The sequence below is a fragment of the Nerophis ophidion genome, linkage group LG14 (genome assembly GCF_033978795.1).
Source record: "Nerophis ophidion isolate RoL-2023_Sa linkage group LG14, RoL_Noph_v1.0, whole genome shotgun sequence".
NCBI classification, from domain to species: Eukaryota; Metazoa; Chordata; class Actinopteri; order Syngnathiformes; family Syngnathidae; genus Nerophis; species Nerophis ophidion.
Genome location: NC_084624.1, coordinates 29,938,556 through 29,964,808, shown reverse-complemented (window position 1 = coordinate 29,964,808; position 26,253 = coordinate 29,938,556). Strand labels below are relative to the sequence as shown.

The window sequence follows — 26,253 nt, the reverse complement described above, 5'->3', positions numbered from 1 at the left end:
CCAGGCCTGCCCTAAGGCGGGGTTTTTCAACCACTGTGCCGCAGCACACTAGTGTACCGTGAGATATTGTCTGGTGTGCCATGGGAGATGATGTCATTTCACCTGATTGGGTTAAAAATATTTTTTTGCAAACCGGTATTTATAATCCGCAAATAATGTGCCGTTGTTGAGTGTCTGTGCTGTCTTGAGCTCAGCAGAGTAACCGTTTAATACTCTTCCATATCAGTAGGTAGGTAATTGCTTTGTAGATGTCGGGAACATGGTTTGTCGCGATCACAATATGCAGACGACAGTGGGAGGCAAAGTGCATGTAAAAAGGTGTCTAATGCTTAAACCAAAAATAAACAAAAGGCGAGTGCCGCTAATAAAACGGCATTTAAGCTTAGGGATGGCTATGCAAAACGAAACTAAAACTGAACTAGCTGCATAGTAAACAAAAACAGAATGCCGGACGACAGCAAAGACTTACATCGTGTGGAGCAGCAGACGGCGTCCACAAAGTACATACGTACATGACATGACAATCAACAACAAAATAGGAAACACTACACACTGGAAAACACCAAAAAACTCAAAATGAGTCACGGCGTGATGTGACAGGTCGTGACAGTACTCCTACTTTGAGACGAGCTATAGTGATGCATGGTTGGTTATGGTTTGAATTTCTATCCAACAATTGCAAGAACGACGTTTTACTGTTCTGTGCTTGTGGTGTGCCTCAGGATTTTTCCAATGAAAAAAGTGTTGAAAAACATCGCCGTAAGGGTTTGTGTGAGTGACAGGAAGATCTGCTTATCTGTATTTGGGATCTGCATAAGTCCTGAAAATTTGTGCGCATTCGCCTTTGTAGTCCATGTCGACTCCGCAGTTGATAAGCTTCTTCTTTTTCTCTATGTTCTTGTTATGGGACATTCATCCTCCGCTGTTGCCATTTCTAATATAAAGTAGTGTAAAGTTGTTAACTAAACTAAATAGACACTCTTAGAAAAGCCGCTATTTTGCAAGTCTTGTCTTTCTTATGCCTTACTGAATTGTTTAGTCTTTGTGTTTTATCCGTTTTAATAGCTAAACGTTTTATGCTGTACTGTAAACATTGGTTTGTATTGTGGCAGTTTAGGAGTTATTCAAATTAAAAGTGCGTAACAATGCATCCTACTCTGTTTGGTACTTGAACGCACCGTAAAACACCTTGTCTCTGTTTCTCTGAGGAAAGATGGATCATCATGATTCCGTGCTAAGAGAGCACAGCTTGTACGTTCAATGTGCACAACTGAATAGCTTATTTGGTCAGACAGTTATGTGTTTATAGAAGTTTGGATAGTTTTTTTTTTTCATTCATTCATTTTTTTTCATTTATTTATTTATTTCAGGCTATTTTGTTTTCAACGGAGAAAGACGGATGGATGGATTTTTTTTTTTTTTAGTAATTTAACTTCAATAACTATTGAACATCTTTTAGTGCATTTTCCCCCCAAATGTAAAAAAACATGTCTATAAAAAGTGTCTTTTTGTTTATTTCTGTCACGTGATCTTCGCTTGTTTGTCCGTCTTGATCGGCTCACATCGTACATCCGATTTGAAGCTGCAGTATTCCCAAAAAAGAACTTTTGGCTTTTTAATTGTATTGCTTTCCTCCTAAGTTGTGTTACTTTGCGGAACTTCTTACTTCTCTGTCTGTGTGCTTCCTGTGTGTGTAAAGCTGGCGCCCCGCTCTCCGCCCACCGAGACAAAGATTGTGAATGACTGAAAAGAGGGCTCACTCTGTTCAGTTAATTGTACCGTTAAGTTAACTCGCTCAGGTGCTGAGAGCGAAGCACGCAGTGAGAACTCTTTTTCCCTGTTTGGAGCGAGACACAAACAAACGCCAGGCTCAACAATTCTGGTTGGCGAACATGTCTGTCACTCAAATGGCGGTGAGGGCAGAGAACATTTTTAAAAATACCTGGCCTTCTGCGGTTACTTATCGTGGTAGCGGGGGTGTGTATATTAAAGCCCGGAAGAGTTAGGGATGCATGGGATTCTGGGTATTTGTTCTGTTGTGTTTATGTTGTAGAACGGTGCGGATGTTCTCCCCAAATGTGTTTGTCATTCTTTTTGGTTTGGGTTCACAGTCTGGCACATATTTGTAACAGTGTTAGAATTTCATTTTATTGCCACCCTTAGTGTGACTTGTGTAGCTTTTAATCAAATATGTCTTGCAAATGCACACGTGGGTATATAGTGGTCAGATGCAACATATGTTTGGCCTTGCACGCTGTTAGTACAGGTTGTAGAGGGCACTGAAGGCAGTGCCATTATGGCGCCCCCTTAATATTGTTGATTGGGTAAAAATCAACAGGGATTTCGAGAGAATGGATTCCCTGAAACTCGCGGGCCGCACCAACATTAAACTGTCATATCAATGTGCGGGCCGGATGTTTGAGACCCCTGATCTATTGTTACACCCGAAAAGTGTTTTATTTTACCCTTTCAATATCTACTCGCGTCAATTTGTATGTGTTTGACTTTCTCTTCTACTGTTACCAAACGACATTATTTTAGTTTTACCATCTTTTTAATTTGTTTATTTCTTCTGTTATTATTTGTATTAGCTTTTGTGTGTTATGTTCTGAACAAAACCCAGTTGTATCGTCTGCAAATAATACTAAATTTAAGTCCTTTGTAACTTTACAAATGTCACTTGTGTAGAGATTGAACAATTTGTGTCCAAGTTTTGATCCTTGAAGTACGCCACAAAATATTTTTCAGCTCTGTAGAAGTGTGTTCGCATATCTTCATGTATTGCTTTTTGTTGGTTGAGTAGCTTCTAACCCAGTTCAAGACCAACCTTCTGATGCCATACCTTTCTAATTAGTTTATTAAGATGCTATGAATAATTGTGTCAAATACTTTTGTTAAATCCATAAACACTTCACTAGCACATTTCCTGCTATCTATTGCATTGGTTGTGGTTATGATTTTGGACTTAAACGTCCTCAGGGTTCACAATGGGTGACCTATTCATCCAAAATGTGTTAGAAAGGTTTTTCCACACCTAACTGGATCTTAATTTGTACACTGGAAATATAAAAGAGTGTTCCCTGAGACATTTCCTGGACTTGACATCAGACTCTGCTCTCTGTCCTCTCTCCCAGTGAGTGGTGTTTACACTGTACTGCTTCCAGCAAGGCAAACTGAAAGCCAGCCAGTTTTTTTTTTTTAGTTTTTTTTTAGTTCTGTTTTGCTTTCTAGCATCGTTGGCTAACGCGTGTTCGCATGTTGTCGAGTGAAGCCGAGCAAAGCCAAGCAGAACCAGGAGCAATGTCGTCTCGCGGCGGCCATATGGCGAGCGTCCTTGCATGGTCGCTTCAGAGGAGCCTTTCTCCCTCAGAGGTTCAGTAAGCAACCTTCAGGCTCCGCCGCGTCCCCCTCACGGCTGATAAGGCCCTCGGGGTCACCCAGGTGGTGACCCCGACCCACCGGGTAGACCAGAACATCAGCCTCGCTCTCTCTCTCTCTCTCTTTCTCTCTCTTTCTCTCCCTCCCTCTCTCTCCCCCCCGTTGTCAGAAAGCGCCCACCCCTGCTCAGTGCCATGCCTCCAGATGTGGCTTAATTTACTGCGACTCTGCTAATTGCTGTAATTAAGGATTAATTACTGTTAATTACCTTCGCATAAACTCATCACCAGTCAAAGAGCAGAGCCTTATGAAATGTGCCATGTGCAGCAACACACGCGCGACAAGGTTTGTGTTACCGGGCGTCTCGTCCCGGTGTGTGGGGACGCCTTGTAGGGCAGGGCCGGCTTTAAACACGTCACCTCCTCGCCATCTGTCAGGAACCGCCTGGTTGACGTTTGATTAGACGTTATTTATGAGCGAATGGGAGACAAATCCACTTCATTGAATGAAATGATTCAGGTTGGGCGGCGAGGCAAAAGTTTGAGATGAAGAATTGAACTTTTTTAAAGACTTGTATTCCTCCTCGTCCTCAGATGGCGAAGAATACTTTACTTGTTTTCTGTGTCAAGCTGACATCATTCCGTCATATTTCTTCATATGATCATCAGCTCTTGGCGCAGCGCCGTGATGTATGGAGACGATTCCCTTTTGGCAGGCTTTTTGGTCGATGGCCAATCAGACGCAAGTGGGAATTTTAGGAAGGCGGGGATTGTTGCTGATTGACGTTGAAAACAGGATTAAATGTGAAAAATGCAAAACAATATTACAAATAGTCTGCGCTCCGTGTTGGAGCTTCCAAAATATATAATTAAAATATGTCCTTAGCAGGATAAGCCACTACATTAGGTACTCCTGCACATGTTTAATTGAAGAGAACATTATACAAATATACAGTACAGGCCAAAAGTTTGGACACACCTTCTCTGTTGCGATCCGCTGCTCGGATCTACACATATTGTTGCTTTGTTCCATTTTTATATCACTTTCGGTAGTTTGACCTCCTTATTTCCTGTTTAGTTTGTCAACATGGTTTCATATTGTTTCCACCTGCTACTTTCGGTTCCCGCACACCTGTTTTACTAATCACCTCCCTTAATTAAGCTCGCCCCTTTCGTTTTTCTGCCTAGGATTCTAATTTGCTTATACGCAACTAGTGACGACTGCTATTGATTATTAATAGTCGCCAGCTTTCATGCTACGCTTATTCCTTTTTCCTAGCTCTCATGCTAATTGTGTTGTTTTACCTTTTCGTGCCAAGTTTAGTTTTGTTTGTTCATATTCCTAGCTTCCATGCTAGCGCCATTTGTTTGCCTTTTCTATTAGCACCAGTATTTTTGTTCTAGCCTGTTTTGAGTTCAATAAATCTTTATATCTTACCTTACGCTGTGTTTTTGCCCGACGCATCCTTGGAAGAACGAACCCGGCATCGCTATGCCACACAGTCTTCACATTCTCATTCAATGTGTTTTCTTCATTTTCATGATTATTTACATTGTAGATTGTGACCCCAAAAGGGATCACTGCACACTCCTGGCATTCTCTCCTTGAGTTTCAAGAGATAGTCACCTGAAATGGTTTTTACATCACAGGTGTGCTTGAAGATCAAGAATGCCAAGAGTATGGAAAGCAGTAATTGGAGCAAAGGGTGGCTATTTTGAAGGAACTAGAATATAAAACAGTTATTTCACCTTTTTTTTGTTAAGTACATAACTCCACATGTGTTCATTCATAGTTTCGATGCCTTCAGTGACAATCTATAATGTAAAGAGTCGTGAAAATAAAGAAAAACACATTGAATGAGAAGGTGTGTCCAAACATTTTGACCTGTACTGTATATATAGGAATTATTATCTTTGTAAAAGCAGATTTCGATCACTGCTCGTTTATTGGAAGATAAAATTACTGTAAATATGCAAATTAAAGCCTCTTTCCGACTGACCGCCAACTGTCCTATAGTTGCAGAGTGTGTGGTTTTAAAAAGCAAATAACCCATTGGGTCTCAGATTGGACAGCATCCAGTAGCTTTATCTACCTATTTAAAATGTCGCTACTCAGCAATTATTGGCGTGAAACATTTAATACTGCTGCCTGAGCGGCTTTCCCCTTTCCGCTATTACAACATTTAAGTGTATTGCGCTGTGCAATACACTTAAATGTTTTTGCTTTCCACTTTCTAATGCACTCCAAATCATCAATAAAGACCAACTGTTCGGTGTTCTGGTGCTTTTCGTGCAGGCTTTGGGCTCGGTGGCTGGTTTCTTCTGGGAACATCTTGTTTGGGGCCTCGCAATGGCAACGTATTGATGGTCAATTGTCGATGGATCTAAGTGTCATGGTGTCGGGATGTGTCGAATAAAAGACTGTTTTGATTTGTTGGTCCTGTCACGGGTTATGCAGGGATTGCTGGGGCCTTGGGTTTGTGCATTGGAAGGTTTTTGGAGGGCAGAGTTGGGCTCGCTTGTGGAGGTGGTGGTGTGTTAATTTCATCCTGAGGTTTCGCCAGGCGGCCCGATGTCCGTAGCTTTTTGTGGGTGGTATACACCAATTTATTACCCGCTCATTTCTTTGTTCTACGGACCATGGACCAAATGAAAAAATGCTTTGGCGTACAAACCTTGTCTCCGTGTACGAATGTTACATCCATGTGCATTTTGTGCCCAGCAGCACAGCCATTGTGGGCGGGATGATTGATCTGTGGTGCTCATTCAGTCAGCGGAGCACAATGCTGCTGTTACCTACTGCGCTAACTGCTACATTTTTAAGTGTTTTTTTTTTAGCCTTTTAAACATGTTCTCTAATTTTGCAATATGAGACAAAGAAAACAATAAAACAGGTGGTATTTGGTTTAGAATATTCAGGAAGTATCCACAGCATTGTCGACAGTTCCTTAATGCATATATAGGGACGGCGTGGCGCAGTGGAAGAGTGGCCATGCGCAACCCGAGGGTCCCTGGTTCAATTCCCACCTAGTATCAACCTCGTCACGTCCGTTGTGTCCTGAGCAAGACACTTCACCCTTGCTCCTGATGGGTGCCGGTTGGCGCCTTGCATGGCAGCTCCCTCCATCAGTGTGTGAATGTGTGTGTGAATGGGTAAATGTGGAAGTAGTGTTAAAGCGCTTTGAGTACCTTGAAGGTATACAAGTACAACCCATTTATATATATATATATATATATATATATATACATATATATATATATATATATATATATATATATATATTAGAGCTGGGCAACGATTAAAAATTTTAATCAAAGTTAATCGCACTATTTGTCCGATTAATCGCGATTAACTGCATTTTATACGCTAAGCCCAATAATGAATTCAAAAGTAGTGTGTAGTGCACCTTTATTGGAATATTCACCCACATGAACAAAAGCGCCAAAACATTTCTTGTGCAAACACAATTTAAAGCAGTCCTTGTTAAACAGTAGCAGTTAAATAGCATATTTTATGAAAATCAACTCAAAAAATGTAAACACAAACATTTAAGCTTATTGCCACTGCCAGGGTATTTAAGTTATCCTGTTTGTTATGGAAAATAAATATAATCTACATACAAATCTCTGAGCCACAATCATAACATCTGAACAGGCAATTTCTGAGGTAACAGCAGAAACATTTTTTAAAAAACCTATATTATAGGTAGTGGGCTGTTTTAGGGAATTTTTGATCAAATTATCCGTAGTAGCAATATTAATAATGTTGTGTTTATTCTGCGTAGTGCACTTAGAATAATTATGAGCATATCTAGGAATTGATATGATGGGAATTTTCCGATTGTTTGCTTGGTGCTTTGATAAACTGAACGCATCATATACATGGTACTATATTGTGATGTAATGAGCCAGGGAAAAAAAGAACTACCCTACCCAGCATGCAACAGGAGTGACAAGCATGCGCGGTAGTCCGGTATAGGTTGTGTCGCCATGACGGCATCTTGTATGTTGTGATATGCACGCTCTGAAAGCAAACGTTAAGAACTCAGCCAACATTCCTCGTCTGCATTATTCATAAATAGACAGACAACACATATACTCCACTGCTTCACAGGCCGCTGGATGTAGCCGGCAAAGTATTCCCATGCTAGCTAGCCGGTCTAGCAAGCACGCGTCATTCAGTCCAAAACGGCCTGATCTATACACATTCAGAATTGTCTGGCGGTCGTAAGTTATCCCGGAGTGACCACGCTGTAAGCCAGCCATGAAATTTGCAGAATTGTCCGGTATTTTTGCCAAATGTTCCATCTTTACCAAGAGCCCCTCGAAGCCAAAGCTTATCCGGGCGACGCCATATTGTTAAGAAAAGGCGTTAACAAAATAAAAGCATGTAAATAACATACGCAAATGTGCGATAAAATAATTGTCGCATTAATAGATTGATGAGTTAACTCGTAATTAACGCATTAATTTGCCCACCCCTAATATATATACCAGTGCTTTGTGAGCAGACATGCTGTATAATTCTCTTCTACCCCGCCCACCTTACCGACGCACGGGGATGTATAAAATAGTCAGGTCTGTCACGGACACAAAGTATTCTGGGTATTTGTTGTGTTGCGTTTATGTTGTGTTACTGGGAGGATGTTCTCCCGAAATGTGTTTGTCAATCTTGTTTGGTGTGGCTTCACAGCGTGGCGCATATTACTAAGAGTGTTAAAATTGTTTATATCACAACCATTAGTGTACTCTGTGTCACCCAGTATGCGTTGCAGTCATGTGCGCGTTGCTGCCGAAGCCACACACAACATGTTGCTGGACTGACAAGCAGAACAAAAATGCTGTAGAAGGCGACAAAGCCAATGGCTTCATAGCACGCCCTAATTCTTATTACCTGGGTGACTGCCGGCAGTCATTCTAGAGAATATTAGCGTCTCCTATTGTCTTCTTCGCTTTGAGACACGGGTCTTAAATGGCTCTTTGAATGGTAAAGGATACTGATCCCAGGACCATGTATATTAAATATTTGCGGATGGTTCGACCGCCACCCGCCCAAATCTAATTAAAATCTATTTCTTTGTCATGTCACCCGCCCGACCCGCGGTTTATCCGCGGACTCCGCGGATGAGACTGCAAACCGCGCATCTCTAGTGTCCGGAGAAGCAAAGTGTTTGCACGGAAGGTAGAACCTGTTGGAACTGGTTGTTAGCACAAGATATTGATACAATTTGAAAATAGCATGCGTCTGACTTTTTACTTCTTCTGTAGGCTACGATGCACTAAACGTGGCGCGGTGCGTCACGTTCAGTTACATTAAGGGGAAACCCTGCATTATTCAGGTTTAACATTGATCCTTTTGGATGAATGGTCAATGTAGACACTGTTCTATTTGTAAACTCTGTTCTACAACCAATTAAGTTCTTAAATTTGAAGTTCCACTGTAAATTGAACACCTTCATTCGTGATTGCTATACAGAGATCAAGAAGGAATAAATTATCTTGGGTTCTTCCTACTCCTTTTAACATATGCTAAGTTGTGTTTGGTTGTACTACAATTTAAACGTATATGCATGTTTAGAATAAACCAACTGATGTTTTGTTTTTGTTTTTTCAATCAAAGCATACAGCACACAATTAGTTATTTCTCTCCAATTGGTCAATACACACCCCAACTATAATAATTTTTTCCAATGTAGTCGGTTAGTGTGTATTACCATATTTTTCAGACTATAAGGCGCACTTAGAATCCTTTTATTTTCTCAAAAATCGACAGCGCGTCTTATAACCCGGTGCGTCTAATGTACGGAATAATTCTGGTTGTGCTTACCGACCTCGAAGCAATTTTATTTGGTACATGGTGTAATGATAAGTGTGACCAGTAGATGACAGTCACACATAAGAGATACGCGTGGACTGCGATATGATGCCAGTAAACGACACAAAACTTTAAATGTGCCATTGAAAATAAAGAACATTACACACGGCACTCAAAAATCCGTCAAAATTTTAGTATGACTTTAAAGTCGCACTGCTTGATGGAAAGTCGGCCCATTACGGCTACTGTAGTCAGAGGTACAAGTATTACTGTGGTGTGTGTGTATAAGGACCGCAAATTGGCACCCATTATTTGGCGTTTTGTTTCACAATATTATGCAAAACCAACTTTTCTTACCTTCTGGTACCTGCTGATGTGTATTTTAGTCCTGAAAATTTGTGCACATCCGCCACTGGAGTCTGTGCCGATACCCCAGTCGATAAGCTTCTTCTTTTTCAATATATTCTTGTTATGGGGCATTCACCCTCTGTTGTTGCCATTTGTAATATAAAGTAGCGTAAAGTTCTAACTTATATCTCGCTAGGGAAGCACTAAAAACTACCAGTGTAGTGAGTTGACATAATAAACCCACAGAACTTTAGTTATTAGAGAGTTCCGGTTGGACTGTCAGAAAGCGACTTGAAGAGGATCTGTAAAATATAATCCATGCAACATTTTGACCAAAGAAACACCATCACATGTTATGGAGACCACAAGGAAGTGTTTTAAATTTAGAAAAAAATCAATCTTCAATGCGCCCTCTGGTCCGGTAAATACGGTTGTTATGTCTGTTTGGATTGTTGCTATTTACAGGCACAATTAACTTTGTCTACATTCAAATTAGTGTCGCACGTGTGCGTTCTTGTGCCCATGCCTGGTCTTTGTCTCCATGAGGGGCCCAGAGGAGTTGGTACAGCACAAGCAGTAGGAGTCGGATGCAGCCACCAAAGATATGAATTTCAAGACACCGCCAGAAAGAAAGACTGGCAGCCAGGGGGCTAATGTATTGCCTATTGTAATAATGAATTATTTTAATGAAGGTTTTCTGTGCTACGGTGGCAAGGCGGCGAACGCTCCTTTCCTCTGGCGCTGGCTTCCTCATTATCAGGCCAGCCCCTCGGGCCTCAAACTGGCCTGCTTAGGCCCGGGATGATGACGATAATTACCGTTATTAGGAGTCGCTGCAGGGGGAACTTGTTCTGAAAAACACCAAGCTGAGTTCCTGCCTCACTCGCAACCGCCACCGTCGCCGCCGCCACTGCCGCATGAGAAAGTACCCATCATCAGTGGAGAAAGCCAGGGAGAAAGAAGGGGCGGTGGGGGGGATAAAAAAGGAGGGGATGAGGGAAGCGGCCACCAAATCCGCCTAATGTGACGCCTGTCAGCTCGTCTCCCACCAGCTGTCACCTCCCAAATGCACTAGGGTTCATTTTTTTAATTGACACCTCGCTTTCCTATTCCATTTCTATTTTTCGCCTTTCATTCTCCCTCCATTGCTCTCTCCCCTTCCTTGCCTGCACCATCTCCTCATCCCCCCCGCCCCCCACGCCGCCCCTCCTTATCCCTAAAGCATTTCTTTGCCGTTTTTCCTCGTCCTTGGTATCCCCCATCCCCACCACCGCCGCCCAGTGTCAGATACAACGCTCCCTTTTTGCACATGATACTTGAGATGGCTGATAAAACATAAAGCTGTTTTAGAGCGACTTTATGACTGTGCCCTTGTGTACTGAGCCTGTACAGTTTTCCATTACCTGGTGATGGAGGGAACATTTTGGTTCCACGCAGACTTTCCCAGGAGTCCATTGACACGCCACAAATCTACATCTCAGCCTTTACTTCCTTTCCGTTTTCACAACATTGAGGGTAGTTTTCACACCATAGGCTTTTATTGTGACTTATGACGGCCACTTCCATAATGGCTCTTTATTAAAGCTCCAATTAAAAGCAGTGGAAACACATAAAAGGCAAATTGGGTGTAATGTGGCACATATTCATTTAGTGTTCTTCTTAACTATGTTGCTATGCACGGATGTTCATGCATGTCATATATAATTATCCAGTGATCTGATTTCTGCCATTTTGCCGCCACTGGTGGCTTTTAATTGTACTTTCAAGTCAATGAGGTACAGCATTTACTTATGTGACTCAATCCAAACAACCTTCCCCAGTCACGGTGCAAGAAAAAAAAAACACATAACACAACCTGCTCATTGAACTTTGTGGATAATGTAAAAAAAAAAAACATCTAATCAACATTAAAAGATCAAATGATGCCAATTTAATTCTATTACAAGGGATGATGGGGAAAATGCAAAACAGTCCCTCCGCAGTTATCCATGTTTGCCACACTTTAGCTGCTTGATATTTATGATTGATTAAAAAAACTTAAGGAGGTTGTCATGGAAGTAAACAAGGTAGGAGTGGAACTTTCAAATAATATTAATAACAAATTATAATAATTAGCAATTATGTATCAATATACTATTATAATATGTACTCATATATACTTTATTTATATATAGATATACATATATATATGTATATTTTCATATATATATATGTATATATACGGTATATATATATATATATAAATATACATATATATATATACAAATATATATATACATATATACATATATATATATATGTATATATATATATATATATATATATATATGTATATATATATATATATGTGTGTGTGTGTGTGTGTTTGTACATGTATATGTGTGTGTGTATGCGTTAGGTCAGGAAAAAAACACAGAGGCTATATCATCCCTACAAGCCTGTTTTGTACGTTTCCCTGCTCATCAAAACCTACGAAACAGGCTTGTAGGGATGATATAGCCTCTATGTTTTTACCTGACCTAACATATATTCCGCTTTACCCCAGTATTCAGCACTGTAAACCACAGAAACCTCGACTATGGAAGTGTATTGTGTGTGTGTGTGTGCGTGCGTGCGTGCGTGTGTGTGTGTGTGTGTGCATGTGCGTGTGTGTTTATATATATATATATATATACACACACACATACATCCATCCATCCATCCATCATCTTCCGCTTATCCGAGGTCGGGTCGCGGGGGCAACAGCCTAAGCAGGGAAACCCAGACTTCCCTCTCCCCAGCCACTTCGTCTAGCTCTTCCCGGGGGATCCCGAGGCGTTCCCAGGCCAGCCGGGAGACATAGTCTTCCCAACGTGTCCTGGGTCTTCCCCGTGGCCTCCTACCGGTTGGACGTGCCCTAAACACCTCCCTAGGGAGGCGTTCAGGTGGCATCCTGACCAGATGCCCGAACCACCTCATCTGGCTCCTCTCGATGTGAAGGAGCAGCGGCTTTACTTTGAGTTCCTCCCGTATACATATATATGTATATAATGTATGTATATGTACATATATACAGTATATATATATACATACATACAAAAGTAGACTGCATGCAATGTGTGTGTATATATATATATATATATATATACACACACACACTTTGCATGCAGTCTACTTTTCGCCCTCTGACCAAATTTTTTTTAATCCCAATTCGGCCTCTCCAGTCAAAACGTTTGGACATCCCGGCTGTAGTATGTGGGTCAGTGTGTGTGTGAGTGTGCAAGTGTGTTTTCTGTCGAAAAATGTTTCTTTAGCACATTACAGTGACACATTCAATCTAAGTAAGTCAATTAACCGGATGATAAATGAAAATTGATGTTGGTAAGTTTTTTGGAATCGACAATCATCGTATGTATCGTTATCATTACAGTAATATTTTGTATTCCCTATAATGTGGAGATTAAAATAACATCCAGTAAAAAATTTGAATCGGCCCAGACGTATCTACAAGCTGATGTGTGTGTTTTTGTCACAATAATACAAATTTGATTAGTTTTCTGAAATTGATTTGTTGATCATGTCTGGAAACAACCGAGGCAAAAATGTAACCCGCAGAGACGCTGCTTCTTAGTGTGCCGCCCTATTATCTACTCAGTGCGTTGCGTGCATGGAAAGATTTGAGTATGTCAAAATCATAATAAAAATGAAAACATTGATAAATTGATTTAATATCTGCTCATACCTTAAATAAACACAACGTTGTCAGTATTAGATCACACTAATATTTACTTGTGTTTACATAAAAAAGTAAGAATGATTATGTTGCACCACATGTCCAGAGTAAATATACATTTGTCAGAAAAAAAAAGCCCTCTTAATGTATGTTTTTGTTCTTGTATTGTTTTTAGTTCTGGGCAGTACGGATTGACTGATCAATAAATACATTTGCTTGGAGAAATTATGTTACATACTGTATGCAATTACGAAAACAAAGCCTTTTAATTAATATAACTACATTATGTTTAATTTTTTTGTAGTTGCAAATTATATTTTGTTGGATTGTAACGATTAATCAATTAATTTGATGACAAAAATAATCTCTTTATATTCTGTTGCTTTGATTAATCGTTTATAGAGTATGACTGATAACAATAAGGACAAAAAAAAGAGGCCGGAACTTTAAATACGCGGACACAGCTGTCAACACGGCTGCTGCACAAGAGCAGTGGTGTGTTGTGACCACTGTGGTGGTTAGTTTATCCATCTATCCATCCATCCCTCTTCTTCCGCTTATCCGAAGTCGAGTCGCGGAGGCAGCAGCCTAAGCAGGGAAGCCCAGAGTTCCCTCTCCCCAGCCACTTTGTCTAGCTATACCTAGTCTATTTATACCTGCATTGTCCTTTCCATCCTTACACTTTCCATCATTTTAACTAAGCTACTGTGTTGAACAATTTCCCTTGTGGATCATTAAAGTTTGTCTAAGTCTAAGTCTAGCTCTTTCCGGGGGATCCCGAGGCATTCCCAGGCCAGCTGGGAGACATAGTCTTCCCAACGTGTCCTGGGTCTTCTCTGTGGCCTCCTACCAGTTGGACGTGCCCTAAACACCTCCCTAGGGAGATGTACGTGTGGTTAGTTTATTTTTATTTTTATTTATTTTATTTATTTAGGGAATAAGCGGTAGAAAATGGATGGATTTATTTATTTTATTTATTTATTTATTTTTATTTTTAAATTGCAAAAGTGCAATTTAAATTTTGTTTGTTTCGAGAAAAAAACAAGATAACGGCAAGCAGAAAATGTGTTTATTTTATTGAAAATGCACTTTGAGGCTATAAAATGTGTTTTATCCAATTACTCAATTAATCGAACAAACTAATCGATGACTAAAATAATCGATCGCTCCAGCCCTAACACTGTCGTTTTCACTGATAGAGAGTGGCAAAATATTGCAAACCCCTCTCTGTATGATGCAGTGCAAACTACATGTGTTTTTGTTACGGTGCAATACTACACTTGTAAAAGCAACATCCTACCTCGACTCTCCTGAAGGAATCAATAAAGTACTATCTATCTATCTATCTATCTTGTATTGGATGTCATTGTCCAGGTGTACCTAATACGGTTTCCAGTTTTAAAAAAATGATTGCAAGCAGAGAATGTGATTCTTTTCTTGAAAATAAGGCTATAAAATGTGTTTTGTCCGATTACTTGATTAATCGAACAAAGTAGTCGATAGATTACTCAATGACAAAAATAATGGATCGCTCCAGACCTAATATTTTGTGGTTTTCACTGATATTTTGCTTGCTTAGCTCTATGAGAGTGGCGAAATAATACAAACCCCTCTCTGTATGATGCAGTACAAACTACACGCATTTTTGTTCCCGCAGAATACTACACTTTTGAAAGCAACATTTTAGCTCTTCTATAGAATGCCATTAGATTGTCTAGGTCAGTGGTTCTCAACCTTTTTTTCAGTGATGTACCCCCTGTGAACATTTTTTTAATTCAAGTACCCCCTAATCAAAGCAAAGCATTATTGGTTGAAAAAAAGAGATGAAGTAAAATACAGCACTATGTGATCAGTTTCTGATTTATTATATCGTATAATAGTGCAAAATAATGCTCATTTGTAGTGGTCTTTCTTGAACTATTTGAAAAAAAAAAGGATATAAAGATAACTAAAAACTTGTTGAAAAACAAACAAGTGATTCAATTATGAATAAAGATTTCTACACATAGAACTAATCATCAACTTAAAATGCCCTTTTTGGGGATTGTAATAGAGATCCATCTGGATTCATCAACTTAATTCTAAAAATTTCTTCATAAAAAAAGAAATCTTTAACATCAATATTTGTCATGTCTTTGTAATCATGTTCTGTTTAGTTATGTTCCATTTTGGTTTTGACTCCATTAGTTCCTGTTTTTGCGCACCCTGGTTTGTTTTAGTTTCCATGACAACCATTAGTTTCACCTGGCTCATTTGTTTGGACTCACGCACCTGTCAATAATCACAGCACTATTTAAGCCTGTAGTTGCCAGGCAGTCGGCCTGGCGACATCACCCTCTACACATCCTTGATACCTGATTGCTCACTTCTTGCCATAGATTCATGCTGTTCACGTCACAGTAAGTGTTTTCGTTTTTGTTGTCCATAGTTCTGCCATTGTGCGAGTTTTTGTTTTCAGAGCCAAGTTTTGAACCTCTGCTGAGAGCGCCTTTCGTTTGTTCCGTTTTTGAGTTATTAATAAAAGATGTCATTACCTTCATGCCATGTCCGGTCCAGTCAGTTTGCACCACAGGAAAACAAACCACACCATAGTCCACGTCGTGACAATATTTATGGAACATGTCCACAAAAATTCTAGCTGTCAACACTGAATATTGCATTGATTCATTTCTTTTCACAGTTTATGAACTACATTCATATTTTGTTGAAGTATTATTCAATAAATATATTTATAAAGGATTTTTGAATTGTTTCTATTTATAAAATATATTTTTTAAATCTCACGTACCCATTGGCATACCTTTAAGTACTCCCAGGGATACGCGTACCCCCATTTGAGAACCACTGGTCTAGGTGTACCTAATAAGGTGGCCAATTTAAAAATATATGATGTCAAGCAAAAAATGTGTTTCTCTTCCTGAAAATGAGGTTATAAAATGTGTTTTATTCGATTACTCGATTAATCGAACAAACTAATCGATAGATTATCCCATGACTAAAATAATCGATCGCTTAAGCTGTAATATTTTGTAGTTTTCACTGATATTTAGCTTGCTTAGCTCTATGAGAGTGGCAAAATATAACAAACTGTATGATGCAGGGCTAACTACACGCATGTTTGTTCCGGTGCAATACTACACTTGTAAAAGCAACATTTTCGCTCTTGTATTGGATGTCATTAGATTGTCCAGGTGTACTTAATAAGGTGGCCAGTTTAAAAAACCTTCCCAACATTGTGTGCACTCCAGTATGTTGTGCACACACCACGTCACTTTACTGTCCCTGTAATAACACCAGCTCGCCTTATCTGTGCGTACTTGGTTCCCGGCGTGGGTCACTTTGAGGCGTGACGCCCGCTCGTATCAAATGCAGATGAGCGGATGCTGAACTCCCTGGTGGAGCATAGAGGCGAGGACTTGTATTAGTGATACTTGTCATGTCTGCTGTAAATCACGCCGTGTCTTTTTTCTTCTTCCTCTTCTTCTTCTTCTTCTTCTTCCTCTTCTTCTTCTTCTTCTTCTTCTTCTTCTTCTTCTTCTTCTTCTTCTTCCTTCTCCAGGTTGCTAGGTTGTTGTTTTGTCTCAAAATGCCGCGTGGCGGGGATGAATGGTGGTGATGTTACATTATCATGTGGCTGTCGCTTTCACTCCTGCTGACTGCTCTGTGACAGGCCCACACACACTCTCACACACACACACACACGCTCACGCACACACACACACACACACACACACATTCTTGTACCTGGTACCTTCTTGAGACCTGTGAAAAATACCCTCCTCTTTAGGACTTCCCTTTCTAGATATATAAAGATTTGTATTTACAACATACATACAATGCAAATATAAAAATGCTTGTTGTAAAAAATGAGTTGGAATTTCACAAGAAAAATGTGTAATTTTACTCAACGCATGTCAAAATTGTACAACAAAAACTGAACATTTGTGCAATATTATGATAAAAATTTGAATTTTACTCAATAACAGTCGCAATTTCATAAGAACAGTTAAAATGTTGGCAATTTAATGAAAAGAGTTGTAATTTTACTTGACAAAAGTCACAATTTTATAGGAAAAGTTTGAAAGGTTGGCAATATTATAATAATAATTGGAATTTTACTTGTAAAAAATATGACAAGTCATAATGTTACTCAAAAATGTCATTATTTTACAACAACAACAAAAAACATTTGGCAATATTGTGATACAAGTCAGAATTTTACATAAAAAAGTAATAATTTTACTGGAAAACCTTGCGATATTACAGAAACAGAACTAATACAAGAAATTGTTCCCAATTTTATAAGAAAAAAGTGGACACATTGTGAGAAAAAGACTGCTTTATTTTATTTTATTTTATTTTATTTTATTTTATTTTATTTTATTTTATTTTATTTTATTTTATTTTATTTTATTTTATTTTATTTTAGAAAAACGATGGATGGATGGAATGTTTTGTTTGTAATTGGTTTTCAATCTTCATTATTTACGTCACGTTATTACAGCATGTCTCTATACACATATTTATTTGATTAATTTTAGTCAACGGGGGCGCATTTCATTTTCTTACACACACCTGTAAGAAGAGGGGGAGCGCTTCAAATTTTTACACACACTTGTTAATTCATATGTTGACCAGAGGGGGAGCACTTTTTAAACCGACACAGTCAAATGGAAAAATCCCTTCTTTTTGGGACCACCCTAGTTTCGATAGATTTCACCACCAGGGGTGCAATTGAGACATTCTCTAGTACAGTGGTTCTCAAACTTTTTTCAGTAATGTACCCCCTGTGAAAATGTTTTTAATTCAAGTACCCCCTAACCCAGGGGTCGGGAACCTTTTTGGCTGAGAGAGCCATGAAAGCCAAATATTTTAAAAAGTATTTCCATGAGAGCCATATAATATTTTTTTTAACACTGAATACAACTAAATACGTACATTTATAAGTAAGACCAACATTTTTAGAGTATATTAAGTCTTGCATGTTTTAATAACATTGTTATTTTTAAGCAAACCAATAATTAATAAAATACTTGTTGAACAGGTGCGGTAGAAAACGGATGAATGGATTAAAATGCATGAGAATGTTTTATATTTTGAACGTTATTTTTAACACTGTGATTACCAGCGGAATTATTCATTACTTATCGTGTTAAGTAATGTCAGGTAAGATTTATCTGAGAGCCAGATGCAGTCATCAAAAGAGCCACATCCGGCTCTAGAGCCATAGGTTCCCTACCCCTGCCCTAACCAGAGCATAGCATTTTTGGTTGAAAAAAAGCGATAAAGAAGTAAAATACAGCACTATGTCATCAGTTTCTGATTCATTAAATTGTATTACAGTGCAAAATATTGCTCATTTGTAGTGGTCTTTCTGGAACTATTTGGAAAAAAAGATGTAAAAATAACTAAAAACTTGTTGAAAAATAAACAAGTGATTCAATTATAAATAAAGATTCCTACACATAGAAGTAATCATCAACTTAAAGTGCCCTCTTTGGGGATTGTAATAGAGATCCATCTGGATTCATGAACTTAATTCTAAACATTTCTTCACAAAAAAAGAAATCTTTAACATCAATATTTATGCAACATGTCCACAAAAAATCTAGTTGTCAACACTGAATATTGCATTGTTGCATTTCTTTTCACAGTTTATGAACTTACATTAATTTTTTGTTGAAGTATTATTCAATAAATATATTTCTAAAGGATTTTTTAATTGTTGCTATTTTTACAATATTTTCAAAAAATCTCACATACCTCTTGGCATACCTTCAAGTACCCCCAGGGGTACGCGTACCCGCATTTGAGAACCACTGCTCTAGTAGATGCATTACTTTGGTCCTCACTTATTCACCGGTCCTCATATGGAAGGTACCTTTCCTTCTTGATGTCTCAAGAAAGGTAGGTTTACAAGAACACTCACACACACACATTGTGTCAGGAGCAGGCCTGATTTATTAACTGCTGAAACCCTAGATGACGTGTGCCCACACAATCAATAGAAAGCACAGCCACTGCCTGCGCCTCCGCCGGGTCATGTGACCAGGGAAAGGAGCTCGGCGAGGACTCTAACATGCACACGCACTCTCGCTCTCCGGCTGCAGAGTATATTGCATTACTCTATTGATGGGAAATGGATCCAGTCCAGCGTCGGTCGCCCCGCTGCCAGTCAAGAGGCGCCTTGGGTTCGCTATGGCCGCTGCCTCGTTTGACTGTACATCTCGCTAAATGCGGCACAATGCCTCAATATCATTAATTAAACATGCTTTCATTTAAAAGCACTTGAAGGGGGGGGGGGATGCACGCGGTCGGACGCTCAAGGGCTGCCGGTGTGCGTTTTGTGCGTTTCTCCATGCCTGAGTTAGTGGTGTGTGTCCTCCGTGTGTGTGCACCTTGGTTCTTCCCTGTGCGAGTGGGTGGCTTAATCGCCCCGTTTATTTACGCTCCTGTTGTCTGCACACAGCAGGCAGTGCGGCGGTGGATGCCAGCCAGCTCTTAAGGGAGCAAAGCGGTAGAAATTAGTTGTGTCAATAAGCAAAACAAAGGCTTATCTTAGAATTCCATACATTATTCCGGATGGAGAATTGTTTATTCATTTTTAATGCCTTCTTGGGGGGTAGAGGGGCTCACTGCCCACATAGAGGAGGAGGGAGGGCGGAATTGTGTCCTTTCATTGTTCAATTAAGTCTGTCGGTAATGATCAAGATGAGACGACGGCCATCTTCCTTTTATAGATACTAATCTGTGACTGCCGGTGGAATAAAAGGACGCCACAGCAGCGCGGACCCCCGCAATAAAAGCCTCTCGGCGCTATTATGCAAACGTAGGCACGTGATGTATCGTAATAGAGGCCACTTGTGCTCCTGTCAGGTGATTATGTTAATGTATGGTCGGCGTCTGCAGAGTTCACAAGGCACACTCCGACTGGCATTAAGGCCGCGTCGATTCCGTCGCTATTAGCCGAGAGGAATAAATAAAGCCGATGGGTAATTAAACCGCATTGTTTGATCCCCCTTATTAATTGTATTTATTTAATCCATTTCATGCTTTTAGCCGTGCACTCTGGGAGTCGGAGGGAGGGAATTAATAAATCACTCTTAGCCTCATTAGATTTCCCCCCTCTGGTCGGGATGTGCCACTATTTTGTCAGCATCCAATTGGCGAGCGTTTCCTGCCGGTGTGATTCACATGGAAAAATGTCTGCCAATGCATACACACACACACCCACACACACACACGGAGGTTGACGCATGCGTGCGCCTCCCCCCGTGTGAACTCCTGACCTTTTCCAGCCGTCTGATGGCCATTGACATTTGCCTCTTGAGCGGAGCTCGCTCACGTGTTGGAGCTGATGGGAATGGATGATGATATAGCTCCAGGAGGAAAAAGAAGGGAAAAAAAGGGGGTGTAGACAAGCATCCATCTGGACCCCCCGCTCGCCACAAAGGTCGCAGGGCGACCGCAGCTTACATCCTCATTTACAAAAGAGCCGCCGCTGCGAGCCGCCACTGTTGGGGGAACAATACGCCGTCATTTACGCTCGTCGTCTTCGTCCGTCATCACAGAGGAGACGGACAGGATGTTGCTGGCTATTATTACATTGTCCGGCTCGCACGCGCGCGGGGGAACGGAGGCGCGGAACCGGCACGAGCTTTGTCTTTGTCCTTGAAGACAGTGGATGTAATGGAGGGCTGCACCTGGCTGCCTTTTTCATTCTAGCCACCTTAGGAGGGAAGGAAGCCTCGCTGCTGCTCCTTTACTGAGGGAGCCTTCTGGTGGCGGGAAGAGGCAGGACAGTGTCTGTCATCAAAATAACTGCCAGTCAAACCAAAGAAGGCTGGAATGAAAGCTAGTAGATAAGGGTTCATATTACGCATACATTACAGGCCAAAAGTTTGGACACACCTTCTCATTCGATGCTTTTTCTTTATGTTCATGACTATTTACATTGTAGATTGTCACTGAAGGCATTAAAATGTCTTCCTTTTGCTTTGCATAGACTTTGAGTTCGAACCATTTCTTAAAGTGGATCATTTCCATACATTGTTTGATTTCTTTGCTTATCCGTTCCATTATTCAGCCGTGAGAGGAAAAAAAATCCACAGATTAGCCGCAACTTTGTATATACCGCAGGGCTCAAAGTTTGGGGAAAAAAAGTAGCGGCTTATAGTCTGGAAAATTATTTAATTTCATTGTTGACAGGTAGCCCGCTTTTCTGGAAATGACTTAAGTTTGACAAATCTGTTTTACTAAACAAAAAATCTAAATAAATATATAAAACTATAAACTTTGCAAACATTTCCATACAAACGGCGTATGAAAAAAATAGTAAACAACATAATTTGATAACATCCGTAGTAACCTACCACATAGCGAGGGACGAACACTATTTGTTTTGCTATTATGCAGCTCATTTTATTTGACACTTTAAGGGGAATATTATCACAATTTCAGAAGGGTTAAAACCAATAAAAATCAGTTCCCAGTGACTTATTTTATTTTCCAAAGTTGTTTTCAAAATTGTACATCTCCCAGAATATCCCTAAAAAAAAGCTTTAAAGTGCTTGATTTTCGCTATTTGCGATGCCACTGTCCATTTCCCTGTGACGTCACATAGCGATTCCAATACAAACAATGGCGAATAGCACAGCAAGATATAGCGACATTAGCTCGGATTCATACTCGTATTTCAGCGGCTTAAGCGATTCAACAGATTACGCATGTATTGAAACAGATGGTTAGAGTATGGAGGCAGATAGTGAAAATGAAATTGAAGAAGAAACTGAAGCTATTGAGCGAATAGCTATTGACGTTATTTGGCGTTAGCATCGCCGGTAAAATGTGCAGACCAACCGATCAGGACTTTCCCATTGACACTGGATCAATAAGTCAATAACAACAACAACACTCACCTTTGTGATTTCGTTGACTTTATCGTTGGGAATGCATCTGCTTTGACTGTCACAGGATATCCAGACATTCCTGTCATCTCTGTGCCATCTCTGTCGTAGCATCACCGGTAAAAAAACAAACGAGGGACTTTCGCATCTCTTGACACTGGAGCAATTTATATCCGTCGATTGGTATGTGTTTTTTTGGCATTAAATGTGGATGGAGGGAAAGGCTGGATGTAAATATAGCTACAAATGAGGCATAATGCACACAGCTAACCTAAATAGCATGTTAGCATCGATTAGCATGCTGTGCTAATCGATGCACATTCTACGTAAATCAACTTGAATCCGTCCATGATCGTGTTGTTACACCCTCCGACAACATACCAACGAGGGATGATGTCTCCAAGGTATCGGAAAACAGTCGAAAAAACGGAAAATAACAGAGCTGATTTGACTCGATGTGGTAGGGAAAATGGCAATGATGACCGATGTGACGTCGCGTTCTGACGTCGTCGCTCAGAGAGGGATAAACAGAAAGGCGTTTAATTCGCCAAAATTCACCCATTTAGAGTTCCGAAATCGGTTAAGAAAATATATGGTCTTTTTTCTGCAACATCAAGGTATATATTGACGCTTACATAGGTCTCTGACAATCTTGCACTTTCTGTTTTGAAATGACATGAACGTTTGTGCCGTTGCTTAATAACTGTTTAATAAATACAGTTTTGGTAAATTGACTTGATTGTGGTTTCCCTCTGGGCTTCATGGTGGAAGAGGGGTTAGTGTGTCTGCCTCACAATATGAAGGTCCTGAGTAGTGCTGGGTTCAATCCCGGGCTCGGGATCTTTCTGTGTGGAGTTTGCATGTTCTCCCCGTGAATGCGTGGATTCCCTCCGGGTACTCCAGCTTCCTCCCACTTCCAAAGACATGCACCTGGGGATAGGTTGATTGGCAACACTAAATTGGCCCTAGTGTGTGAATGTTGTCTGTCTATCTGTGTTGGCCTTGCGATGAGTTGGCGACTTGTCCAGGATGTACACCGCCTTCCGCCCGATTGTAGCTGAGATAGGCACCAGTGCCCCCCGCGACCCCAATGGGGTGGAAAATGGATGGATGGTTTCCCTCTCTGCATGAAAGTTTAAAATGAGCATATATTAATGTATATAACACATAGAATCATCATACTGCTGTGATTATGTGCATCAAGTGTTAATTCAAGGCCAAGGCAAAATATTGAGATATATATCGTGTATCGCGATATGGGCTAAAAATATCAAGATATTTTAAAAAGGCCATATTGCCTAGCCCGACTTTGTTCTGATTATTGCTTAGCTCACTCTTAGCATTCTCTTGATGAGCTTCAAGCACACCGTTGAAGTGAAAACTGTTTCAGGTGACTACCTCCTGAAATGGTAGATGGATTGTACTTGTATAGCTTTTCTACCTTTTTTTTAAGGAACTCAAAGCGCTTTGACACTAGTTCCAAATTCATCCATTCACACACACATTTACACACTGATGGCGGGAGCTGCCATGCAAGGCGCTAACCAGGACCCATCAGGAATAAGGGTGAAGTGTCTTCCTCAAGGACACAGTGGACGTGACTAGGATGGTAAAAGGTGGGGATTGAACCAGGAACCCTCAGGTTGCTGGCACAGCCACTCTCCCAACCACGCCACGCCGTCCCCCAGAGCAGCCAGCCCCAAACGCGTGTCTCAGTAACAGATGCGGTAGCAGATTTTTACAACAAATTTCTGCATAAAAGTGATTATATATCATATTGTAGGTGTTTTTTACCCTTTGCCTTCATATTTTGCTGTTTGTTACATTTGTGTTGTGTTTTGCTTGATTGTAAAAGAAAACTATCGAGGAGCTGGTCTAAGAAGTAAAAGAGGAGCGATGTTTGTATGTTGTTAATATTCAGTGTTTTATTGTTCATAGTTAATATTATATCCCACTTTCTTTAATTTAATGTACCTTCTGGGTCTCCCATTCATTAAAAAAATGATGTGGCCCGTCATAACTTTTTTAGAATTTGATCGGACATCGTGACTTTTGATATTAGTGTTCCTGCAAAAAAGGGACCCAAACACACATACTATTAAGCAGATTTTTTTAAGCTAAATGTGGATATATCATTTACACTCACACATTGGCCCCCTCAGACACCTTTTTTTCTCTCAATGTGGCTCAAAATATTTGCCCAGCTCTAGGTTAAATCAATTTCATAAAAAAAGAAAACCAGCCTTCTTCTTAGCTTTGTGTTATTGCTTAAAATGCAAATAAAGAAATAGTATTGTTACGGTACCAAATCAGTTTTTGGTGTGTTTTTTGCAACCATACATTTTTTTACCTCTTTAGTATGGTCCGTTGTCATGTTATAATGCTGGTAGGCCATGTTGTTTGTTTTGTATTGTTTTTAAGGCCATTATAGGCCATGTGTATTTACAAGTGCAGTTGAATATTAGTGTATTAGTGGGACGTAGTTTACCGTATTTTCCGGATTATAGGCGCAATGCCGATGAATGGTCTATTTTCTATCTTTTTTCATATGTAAGGCGCACTGGATTATAGGGCGTATTGAAGGGTTCATATTTATACTTTTTTTTTTTTTTAATGTAAAACACTTTGTTGTAGTCTACATAACATGAAATGGTGGTTGTTTGGTCCAAATGTTGCATAGGTTATGTTTTACAAATCATCTTCAAGCCGCTTTCTGACAGCCACTTCAGGACGCACCGTTTTGTGGCCAGTCTTATTTATGTGGTTCACCTTTGGCAGCGTCTTCGCCCCATCATCCTTGTTGTAGCGGTGTAGCGTGCAAGGACGGTAGTGGAGAAGTGTCAAAAGATGGAGCTAACTGTTTTAATGACATTCAGACTTCACTTAAATCAATAACGGAGCAGTATTTTCTCATCGGGAAAGAACAACAAGGCCGGAAATGTGTCCCGTGAAAAACCGTCCGACCGGAACTCTCTAATAACTAAAGTTCTTTGGGTGGATAATGTAAACCAGTATGTTTTAGCGCTTTCATGGCAAGTTTACTGACAGATATAAGTAAGAACTTTACACTACTTTATATTAGAAATGGCAACAGCGGAGGATGAATGTCCCATAACAAGAAAATAGAGAAAAATAAGTTTATTAACTACGGGGTCGTCACGGACTACAAAGGAGAAATCGCTTAATTTTTCAGGATTCATGCAGATCCCAAATATAGATCAGCAGGTCCCAAAAGGTAAGAAAAGTTGCTTTTGCATAATTTAGCGAAACATAATTCCAGATAATGTCTTACCGTATACACACACCATCATAATACTCGTATGTTTAATGTGCCGACAATCCATCAAGCCATGCAGCGTCATAGCTTACCAAAGTCATACTAAAACATTTTGATAGATTTTTGAGCGCCATGTGTAATGTTCTATACTTTCAATGGAAAATATAAAATGTTGGTGTTGGTGTTATTTACTTAAGTCATATTGCCAGCATAGTGCAGTCTACACGTATCTCTTATGTGTGACTAAAATTGTTTCGAGGTCGGTAAGCAAAACCAGAATTGTTCTGTACATTAGGCGCACCGGGTTATTAGGCGCACTGTCAAGTTTTGAAGAAAACAAAGGATTTTAAGTGCGCGATATAGTCCGGAAAATACGGTACATGGTAGGATCCAGGAAGACGGCACGTTAGAAAGCTTACACGTCATTCAGATGTGAGCGCCTCCTTTAGGCGGCCACCTATCCGCTGCAATCAGCACGTTATAATTTTGTTTTGAATGTCATATGCTAAATGTGTATTTCAGTGTTATAGTTTGCTAGGGTGTAAGGGTCATCACATTATTATGTTTGTAAAGGGACATTTGTGTACCTAATGTAGTGCCCAGTAAATGGGGATAATCCAGCAAAATTGCACATTTTACTTGGAAGCGCAGTCCCAGAAATGGTCCTATTCTGTGTCTTTTGTGTGCGAGGATGCCTGCTGCATTGTTTGACCATGTCCATCTCAGCCGGCTCTTTCTTCTTTGTCACGTCCCTACTTGGCTCCCCTCATCACGCCAGCTGAGTGTTAGCCGGGGGCCGCAGGCGCGTGACGACAGGT

General features: G+C 40.1%; 1 protein-coding gene across 2 annotated transcripts in view; it reads left to right on the top strand.

Moving 5' to 3' along the window:
* Positions 1-26,253, top strand: part of LOC133568430 (pre-B-cell leukemia transcription factor 1) — a 177,218-nt gene that overhangs the window by 102,213 nt on the left and 48,752 nt on the right. The window lies entirely within an intron of this gene.